Raw genomic sequence first — 9,771 nt, 5'->3', positions numbered from 1 at the left:
GGAAACACCTACCATGAAATGGATACCTACCGACTCTATACCATGTATGGGAAGGTCTAAATTACATCTTCTTAACTGGCTCTGATTAGTGGTAACTTTCCACGCAAAGAATTATTAGCCGTATTAGTCCAGAAGTGTAAAAATGTTTTAAAGGTGTCTATTGCTTCATTTAAAGCATGGGGTCTCAAACTCAGTCCTCAAGGGCCACCAGCAGGCCAACTTTTATGGATATATCCCTGCTTCAGCACAGGTGGCTCAATCAGGGGCTCAGTCTTTGATTGAGCCACCTGTGCTGAAGCAGGGATTTAAAGCCTTGGAAGAAAAAAAATTGCAAGTATGGCCACTCGGGGTAACCAACAGAAAGTCAGGTCGTTGTGACATCTCTGGCACAGTCTCATCTCCCGGGGCTTCCAGTTCTGTCTGTTTCTGCCTGTCTCTCACACACCTCTCCTAGCTCACATCGCTGGCACAGTCTCATCTCCCGGGGCTTCCAGTTCTGTCTGTGTCTGCCTGTCTCTCACACACCTCTCCTAGCTCACATCGCTGGCACAGTCTCATCTCCCAGGGCTTCCAGTTTTGTCTGTGTCTGCCTGTGTCTCTCACACACCTCTCCTAGCTCACATCGCTGGCACAGTCTCATCTCCCGGGGTTTCCAGTTCTGTCTGTGTCTGCCTGTTTCTATTTCCATGCTGTGGGCGCTCATTTGGTACTGGCACAAAGTCTGTCTCTGCTTTGGGTCATTTACCTTCAGTAAGTAGTGTGCCAGGGTGTATTCTCTCTGTAGGCTGTGGTAGGTCTCCAGCTTCTTTGGGCGCTGGATATCATTTTCCCACATAGTCACAAATTGCTTCTTCATTTAGCTGGCGATTGAGTTGATTTGTTTTTTCGTCAGGTTGTTGATCTGCGTGCTGTTTTGTTCTGGGAGTGAGAGGACAAGTTGTTTGATGGCACAGGGTTTAGTGAGGAGGTCCTGGCTTCTCATTGCTCTGTAGCAGTAAGACTATGGATGGCTGGTGTTTAGATGAGCCCAGAATGTCAGTGCTCTCTTCTGTACAGTGAGCAGTTGAGGAAAGCGGCCCAGCTCAGCCCGGCATGCATTGTTTGATGTACTCCTGTGTACTTGGAGAAGGTGTTTGCAGAATTCCAGATGTAGTATTTCGGTTTGGCTGGTATCCCATTTTTTATTGGTGACCATATTTGTAGTTTTTTGCTAGAGCTGGAGCTCCAATCATCACGGCTAAGCTCTGCTTAATGTTCTCAAATTAATGTCCAGATGTTATCATTAAAAAATATATACAATTTGGGGAGGGGGATTACTGCGTTATCCTACAGTATTATACATGTCCCTGTCCTGCACTTTCATCCTAGGAAGGGACTGACCTTTTAATGCCCCAACACCAGATCATTAATTGTGGGCAAGGTTATTGCTGCTGGTTAGAGAGCAGGGCAGTATGCAATATAATAACTTTATTTATTTTCTCCCAAAGACTCAAAGCGCGTCACAGTTACAGTACAGCGCACAGTACGCAGCACATAGGAATGTTGCAGACACAGTCCCTGCCCCGTAGAGTTTATAATCTATGATTTTGGTAAGTAGAGAGGCTACTAACAGCTCAAAACAGTCAAATGAATAAATCAATATGTGGGGCTGCTGAGGTAAGCCGCGGGGGAAATCCACAGCGTGGGTATGGAGGGAATAAAGGCAGATGGGGGAGACTAGATGAGGCTGCGTGTGTAGGGGAGGAGTTCCAATGGAAAAACGTTACCTGAGATCCCTGCAGTATAAGAGGCCTGGGTCAGCGCCTCTAAGGATCCCTCGTGTAGCCCTCCTCCAGCGCAGTCTTCACTGTAGAGGTGGACGATAGCGTCCTAGATGTCCTCTGTGTCGTCTCTCGTCAGTGGCGCCGAGTTCCCGAGTGCTAGAAGCAAATGGTGATGCATCCGGTCCGTCCGGAAAACTCTTCCTCTCCCTGTAGACACGTGATTTCACGGGGGAGAGTTGAACAGCCGCCAGTACCCACGAATCCTCCGATCCGCAGCGCGTCACTCCAATCGGGCAGTAGCAGCAAACCGGATGGGGATTGGAAAGTTGAATCGCTAAAGCCCCAAGAATAGCACCAGCAGCTCAACAAATGGAGGAATAAAAACTTTTAATAAAGACTACATAAAAAAGAAAAAAAGGATATACAAAAAACTAATACATAAACACCCTACGCGTTTCAGGCACCTTGGTGCCCTTTCTCAAGGGGAATAGTGGGGACTGACTAGGTGTCAGGTATATATAGCCCCTCCTGTTTAATTAACACACAGCTGAACAGGGTTAATCATTGATTGTTTGTTAATGTGTCTGTAGATGCACAAAAGTGACCAATAGATGTTCCGAATAACATGTCAGTTGTAAATAAATCAACATATATTCAATAAAAACAATATAAACAGATGGTCAGAGTTGTAAATACTAAAAAAGTGCAATCTTGTGACAGGAATATTGAGATAGGGTATGATCTTGTGGGACAGAAAGAAAAGGGGGCATTGGTGGAGGAAAATGAAAAAAATGGCTCAGTAACAAGGGATAAGTATGTATAACAGGTAACAAGATGAATACATTATGATCATGAGATGAACAACTACTTATGAAACTGGTACAATATAGATCAAAGGACCTTACAGCAGAAATGTCTGAGGATGAAGATGCATATAAAAAAACAGACATAACATAGAAGAATGGATGTTAACAAGCATAAACAAGATACAGTTAGTCTAAAATAATAGACATATTACAGAAAATATTTCAGATCCCACTCTGTATTTAGTCCTTTTGGAATTAGTGTATCAAGGGTGAAGATCCAGAGAGCCTCTCTGCGGTATAGTGTAGTTATTCTATCACCGCCTCTGTAATGTATGGGTATCTGTTCAATTGCTAAACATTTAAAATTTGTTAATGTACCATTCTGACAAATATTGAAATGTTTAGATACAGGATGTGTTTCGTCTTTTTTAAGTATTAGTCGCGTATGTTCTAGTATTCTCAATTTGAACATGCGTGTGGTTAAACCTATATATTTTTTCTGGCAACCACAAATTAACATATATATCACGAATTCTGTTCTGCAATTCAAAAACATTGGAATATTGTAAGATCTCGTTTTATCAATATTTGTAAAAGTAGTGGATTTGGCAACATATCTACAAATTTTGCAGCGTCCACACGCAAAACATCCTTTAAGGTTTGGAAAGAATTCCTTTTTAGTAATGGATCTATTCTCATGGATGACACTAGGGGCTATGATGTTACCTATGGTTTGGGATCGTTGAAAAACAAATCTCGGTTTAGTGGTGGTAATATTCCTAAGGAGATTTTGGTGCCTGAAGCACAGGGAGATAAAGTGACTTACCCAAGAGCTGACACCGGGAATTGAACCCGGCTCCCCTGCTTCACACGCAGTCAGTTTATAATCAGTGTCTTTACTCACTGAGCTGCTCCCCATTTTATGCCATGCTTAGGGCTCGATTATACCAAGTGCTGCAAATCGGCAGCGCTATTCTGTGACGTCACCCAGCGCTGCATCTTGATTATCCGGGGAGACGGAGGCGTGGCCGTGAGCAGTTTGCCCTCATTGGCTGAACCGCTCACGTGACACGACAGTCGCTGGCCAATAACAAAATCCTCTGTCTCCTCTGCTGTCGTCCACTCGGCAGCTCCAAGTGGAAAATTGGGAGCCGCGCTTGCATCGCGTTATTAGCGGATTCGCGTTGTAACGGGGTTGAGCTGTAGACGTGAGCGGTTTTAGAAAGTAGAAGAGGAAGTTTCCAAGTTGTTAAGTTTTTTTTTTTATGGTGCAGAATGTTCCAGGTATCAGACATCAATCAACAGAGACACTTCTAAGGCCGCGATTATAATGTGGCGTGCACGACCACAAGCGAAACATGGGCTGGAGGCATCGGGAGGCGACAGGGAGGCATGGCCATGACATCACGTGAGCGGTTCGCCCTCATTGGCTGACCGTTCACGTGACGCAGGCGCGGCCATCGCACTGCAAGAACAATTCCAAATGTATTTTAAAAAATCACGCGCTTGGTTGTGTTTGGTCGCGCGCACTATGTCTCCATTAGTTTTTTTCCGGTTGCGCGCGGCATCATGCGCGCCACCCTATAATTGCAGCGTAATACTGGGGATATATCGCTGCTAAAGAAACAGTCTGAAATGAGAACGTTATATGAAAATTCCACTCTTTCCAAATGCCACATCCTACTGTCACCAAACGGTCCCTGTCACATATGACATCACAGGAGGCGACAGCAGAGACGAGGAACATGGAGGCTCCCAGAGGGAATTGGTGAATTGGACAAACCCAGGGTTGTCACCACTCCGGGTTTGACCCGGAGACTACGAGTTTCGGCCACGTATCTCCGGGCAACGGGTTTACCAGATAAATCTTCAGAGTGGCAGCATTTCCCGGCAAACCCCATCAACATGGCTGTGCGACGTCAAATGGTGCTGCGTTGCCATGACAACGAGACACTCCGTGACGTTACTCGGAGTCACGTTGCCATGACAATGTGGTGTCACGTTAAGCCTCTGCGCCATAAGGCTTCCTGTTGTCATGGCAACTTGACGTCGTGCAGCCATGTTGACGGGATTTGCGAGGGAGGATGCAGGTAAGAGAAATAAATATATAAAGACGATAAATGTAATATATATATATATATATATATATATATATATATATATATATATATATATATATATCTCCGGGTTAGCCTTCAATAGAAGGTGGCAATCCTGGACAAACCACACTGTCAGGAAGCAGGACAACACTTTCCAGTGGCAGAAATAATGCAACACAACCTTTTCAGGAGCACGTTCTCCCTGCGTAGGTGTACAATACAGAGAAAGGGAACATGGAGTTCTAAATACCCAGAACACCCTTCTACCAGTCACGTGATGTGCGACCAAAGAGTGACGTCATTAGCAAATCGGGAGCAGTTGTCAAGGCAGCACAAACAATATAACTCATAAATCATAGTATATGATATAGACCAGCTGTTCCTAACTTTTTTTTAAATCGTGCACCCTTACCACAAAGTATTTGTTCTGCGAACCCCTAATTAATAAACCTTCTTGGCTACTCATACGATTATTGCTAACAAAACTGTGACACTGATCCCAAGCACTATCGTGTCCTGGGCTTGTGGTGGGAACACACGCTTAATAAGGCCGCAAACAGCACCTCAGTGTATGCAGACAGCATGGGGGAGGCGGGGTATAGCTAGCTGTCCACCTCTGCAGGAGATTCCAAAGTCACACCCCACAATGCATTGCTGCTGTGGATGCAAAGCATTCTGGGGAGCGACTTTGGAAGCTTCTGCTGTAATTGACAGCTATATCACCCACGCTAAGGGCCGGTCCCCACAGCGGTTCAGGACCACCCTATACTGCCTGCGGACCACCATTACAGATTTTTTTTGGGGGGGGGCGAACCCTCTATTGGAAATCATTGATAAAAACAAGCAAAGATACAAAACATTCAGTGTCATTTTCCCCCCCCAATTAAATGACTTCCCAACTTCACAGCGAGACCGGCAGTGGAAGATTCTACTTAAATGATAACAATATACAAACTAGTGCCGTGACACAAGAAGTACCAGCAAAATAATGAAGTACATATAGTACATAGCTAACTCAATTATGCCAATCAGGGATGGAGACCGAGCTTACTTTAAAAGCATTACATAATATAATGTAATAATATGCAGAGCATAACATGGTAGTCGGGTAGGCTGATCTCATTTTGTATTCCGGCCTAACATGTAACGTGTGCCCAGAGTGTGGATCCAATAGACCTCCCTTTTAAGGAGGCGCCTTCTGCTTTTAATTTTCCTTTGGGAAACCACATGTGAGGCTTTGCAGAAATGTCTGGCCAAATACCCTTCCTGTTTCACTTTCTCTGGGCCCCTTCCAGAGAGTTTAGGGAAGTTTCTAATCCGGCTTCTATGCTCATATATGGACATTTAGATGTTTGTCCCACATAACCCTTGCAACAGGGGCATTTTAGTAAATAACACCCCCCCCCCCTGATGTCGGCGGTCTTGTGAGCCTCCCCATTTCACACCTCTCGCGTCCCCTCTATTTGCCCCTTTCACTTTAAACCCTCTCACTCAATCCCCCCTCCTCACACTCATTCTTCCCCCCCCCAAAATACATACAAACCCCCTGCACCCCAAATACACGAATACATACCTCCCACCCCCCAAATACATACAACCCCTTCCACCCCCAAATGCATACAAAAAAAACCCACCCCCCAAATACATACATCTCCCCCACCCCCCAAATTCATAAAAAAACACCCCAAATACATAAACCCCTCCCCCCAATACATTTAAAAAGAAAAAAACACCCCCCAAATAAATACAAACTTCCTACCTCGGGTATGGCCCAGGCCTCTGGTCAGGCCCGTGGCTGCAGGGGGGCCCGGTCGGCTGCTGCGGCAAGTTGGCCCGGCTGCCTGTTCCCGGCTCTCCCCCGGCTGTGGGCCTCCCTCACTGACCCTGTCCCACGCTGAGCTTCTGATGCCGGCGCACGCTGATGTCAGAAGCTCAGCGTTGGATAGTGCTGGTGTCAGTGAGGGAGAGGCCTGCAGCTGCAGAGAGCCAGGGCCCGGTGGCAATGAGAGGGCCGGTGGCCGGGGCCCCCGCAGCCAATGGGCCCGGGACACTTGTCCCGGCTCTCCCCCCCTGTCGGCGGTCCTGCCTGCTGTTGCTCCTAATAATAGCATTACATGGGAATATGCCTGTCTGTAGAGTAGATTAATCTCTTTTTTAGTGTTTGGACAGGTTGGTAACTTTTTTATCAACTGATTGCCAATGTTTTTGCCCCTTTTAAAAGAAAAAGATTTTTCACCGCCCCCCTGACAAAAAGAGACCAAAAGAGACCAAAAGAGGAGCTTTATTTTGTCTGCAAATCTTAGGTGTCTCAAGTATTCACCATTGATTTGGATTCTTTTTTATATCCAATTGAATGTCTTGAACAAAATGTGTTGCTCTGAAAAGCTTTAGTGACATGTCGTCTATAGTGATTGCCCGTCTGTTGGTGTTGTTTCCCGGTTCCCGGGACCAGTGAACTGAACGCTCTTGTTCTCCTCTCGACTTCTCACCCCCTGGGTATGGGGCGCAACGCGTTTCACTGCGTATCAGCTTCCTCAGGAGTCACGACTCTCACCCATCAGCATGTACATATTTATAGCTGTCGAAATTGACAGTAGATAGACGCCAGCACTCACGGAGGCGGTGAGATCGCAACACTCGGAGGATCCCAAAATGGTAGTGTTTTAATTGCTTTAAAGCACGTACTTCTTGTAAGTGTTCATTCGTGAGATTTGAATATATAAATATATATAAAACAGAAATAGCCGTGTTAGTCCAAACTTTCGAGAGTTCTCTCTTCCTCAGTTCGGTGATACTTACGAAAGCTTGTCCTGTAACATCAATTGTTTGTCCAAATGAAAAAGGTATCACCTACTACTGAAGTACTCATTTATTCTGCACTAAATATATATATTTATTTTTCCCATCTATCAGATTCCTTTATCGCCTCTTCCCTGAGATCATTTGTACCCATCAGATCCCCTCTCAGATATTTGCCTGCGTTTGGGTTGTGTAATTTAAAGCTACTCTGGGTCATCTGTTTTCCGACTCAGCGTGGGTGGTTTTTTATAAGAGAACACAGAACACTGAGCTCAGCAGCCTCCCCTCCAGCCGTCAGGCATCATGTGCTGCCAGGAAACAGGGCCGGCTTTAGCTGACGTGGGTCGGTTTTCAGTGCCCAAGATGATGTCAGCCTGATGTCAGCAAAACACGCAGTCCTGCCAAGATAATCTGTACCGATTTAACATTACCAAGCTCACAGCACATGTTCCTCTGTCACTAGGGGGAATAAGCTTTGCCCCTGTGATTAACAGGTTTAGATTTGATCGAATCCGCAAACACTACTATATTTTTAAAGACTTCGGGGCCATGTATATTACTCAGTGCTAATGCGTAGGACAGCTTCCCTCGCTGGAAGACCCTTTAAACCCCAATCCTTTTGGAATGGGCTATAATGTGTTTTCTGGTGCCTTAGGCCTTGACTCCGCTGCCTACTACAGCGTCCGCCACGGACGAGAGCCCTCCCCTCAATGGCGCTGGGCCCGCTGCGAGGGGGGGCCGCAGTGCTGGGGCGAGAGCTGCTCCTGCTCTCAATAGAATTGAGAGCAGGACTCGCGTCGAGCGATACGGCACGCCCCCCGGTGGTTCAGCCAATGAGGGCATGGCCGCGCCCCCGTCACTCCCCCGCCACGCCCCCCCCCCCCCCCGGTCTCTCTTCCTGCAGCGAGCTGCAGACCAGGTAATCGGATGCACGTGCCGCCAATCTCGCGGGCGCGCGTTGCAGCGGAGATACCGGGGCCTTAGCCTTATGGAACAGCACGCTTAGCAAACACGGCCCTGTGCCCACGACACGCGTGTGTATATACGTATAAAATTGGTGAGCCGAAACGTGGGATAGGTTTAATTAGGTAACCATATTTGTCCTGGCAAAAACCCGGGACAAATTACGCGCTGACGCGAGCGCCGACTGCGCATTATGTAGAGTTGCCAGGTGTCGAGTATTGAACCAGACTGTCCTGTATTTGGACACTGGCCAGTAAGAAATGAGAGGTAATACTGGACATGTAGGTGCACGATATTACATCTCTGGACATAATGACCTGACCAGCTTGGGGAGGGGGGGTCGGGTGGCGCAGGGTTTCCCAGAGCAGGGCTGCTGCTATGGGGCTGGGCAGCTTCCTCCATCCTGATTGGCTGCTTTTCCCGGAAGCAGCCAATCAGGAGACAGTTTTCGGAAGCCTGGGGATGGGGGCCATGGAGAGGAGGAAACAGCAAAGAGCGGAGAAAGGTGCCATTGTGTCCATTATTTTTGGAGAGGCCACCTGGCAACTCCTTGCGCATGTGCGATGAGCGCCTTGCTGGCCGCGCATGCGAGATGAACGCTCGCCAGCCGCCTACGCGCATGCACGATCGGAGCTTGCCGATTGCGTGTGCGCGGCCAGCGCACAGAAAAACCGGGACACCAGGCAGAAAAGTCAGAACCCGGGACAAACGGTCCCAAACCAGGACGTCTGGTCACCCCAGGTTTAATGCCATTTAATCCCCCCGTTTTGCTTGGTGTAAGAGTCTGCCCTGTCCCCTTCTCCTGGTGGTCCTAGAACAGGGAGGGGGGCTGTTCAAAGGTTGAAAGTAGAAACCCAAATAAAACCGTTTACCAAAAAGCCCAATGTTTAACTTAACCCTGCCACTGCCAGACGGGGCCGGCAGCGCAGTGAGGAGGAGGAGGAGGAGGAGGATAGCGTTGCTGCGCGCACGCAGCTCTTATTTCTGCTGGCGCGGGATCTGTGCAGAAGCCAGCACAGCATCTGTCTGTTTATGAAGCTTTTCCGGTCAGCATCCTGTTTTTCTCCCTAGCTCTGTTTGCACAGCCAGAGAGTAATGAGCTGACATGTTCAACACGTAGCCAGTCCCTGGATAACCTTCTGTAACCGTTTCATTGACCCCCCCTTCACAAATGTAACCATGCTAATAGCAAAGGTTTGGCTGGTTTCAGTTCTTTATTTCTTAAGGGCCTCTGAATGGGGAAGTGTTTGCTTTACCCATATTAATTGTTGTTTTATTTTATTCTTGTTCAGCGCTGACACTGTACCCAGTGCTCTACATAGATTGTTTCTGGAGGCAATG

This window comes from Ascaphus truei, unplaced genomic scaffold (assembly GCF_040206685.1).
Source record: "Ascaphus truei isolate aAscTru1 unplaced genomic scaffold, aAscTru1.hap1 HAP1_SCAFFOLD_2039, whole genome shotgun sequence".
NCBI classification, from domain to species: Eukaryota; Metazoa; Chordata; class Amphibia; order Anura; family Ascaphidae; genus Ascaphus; species Ascaphus truei.
Note: the sequence above shows the minus strand (reverse complement) of the source record.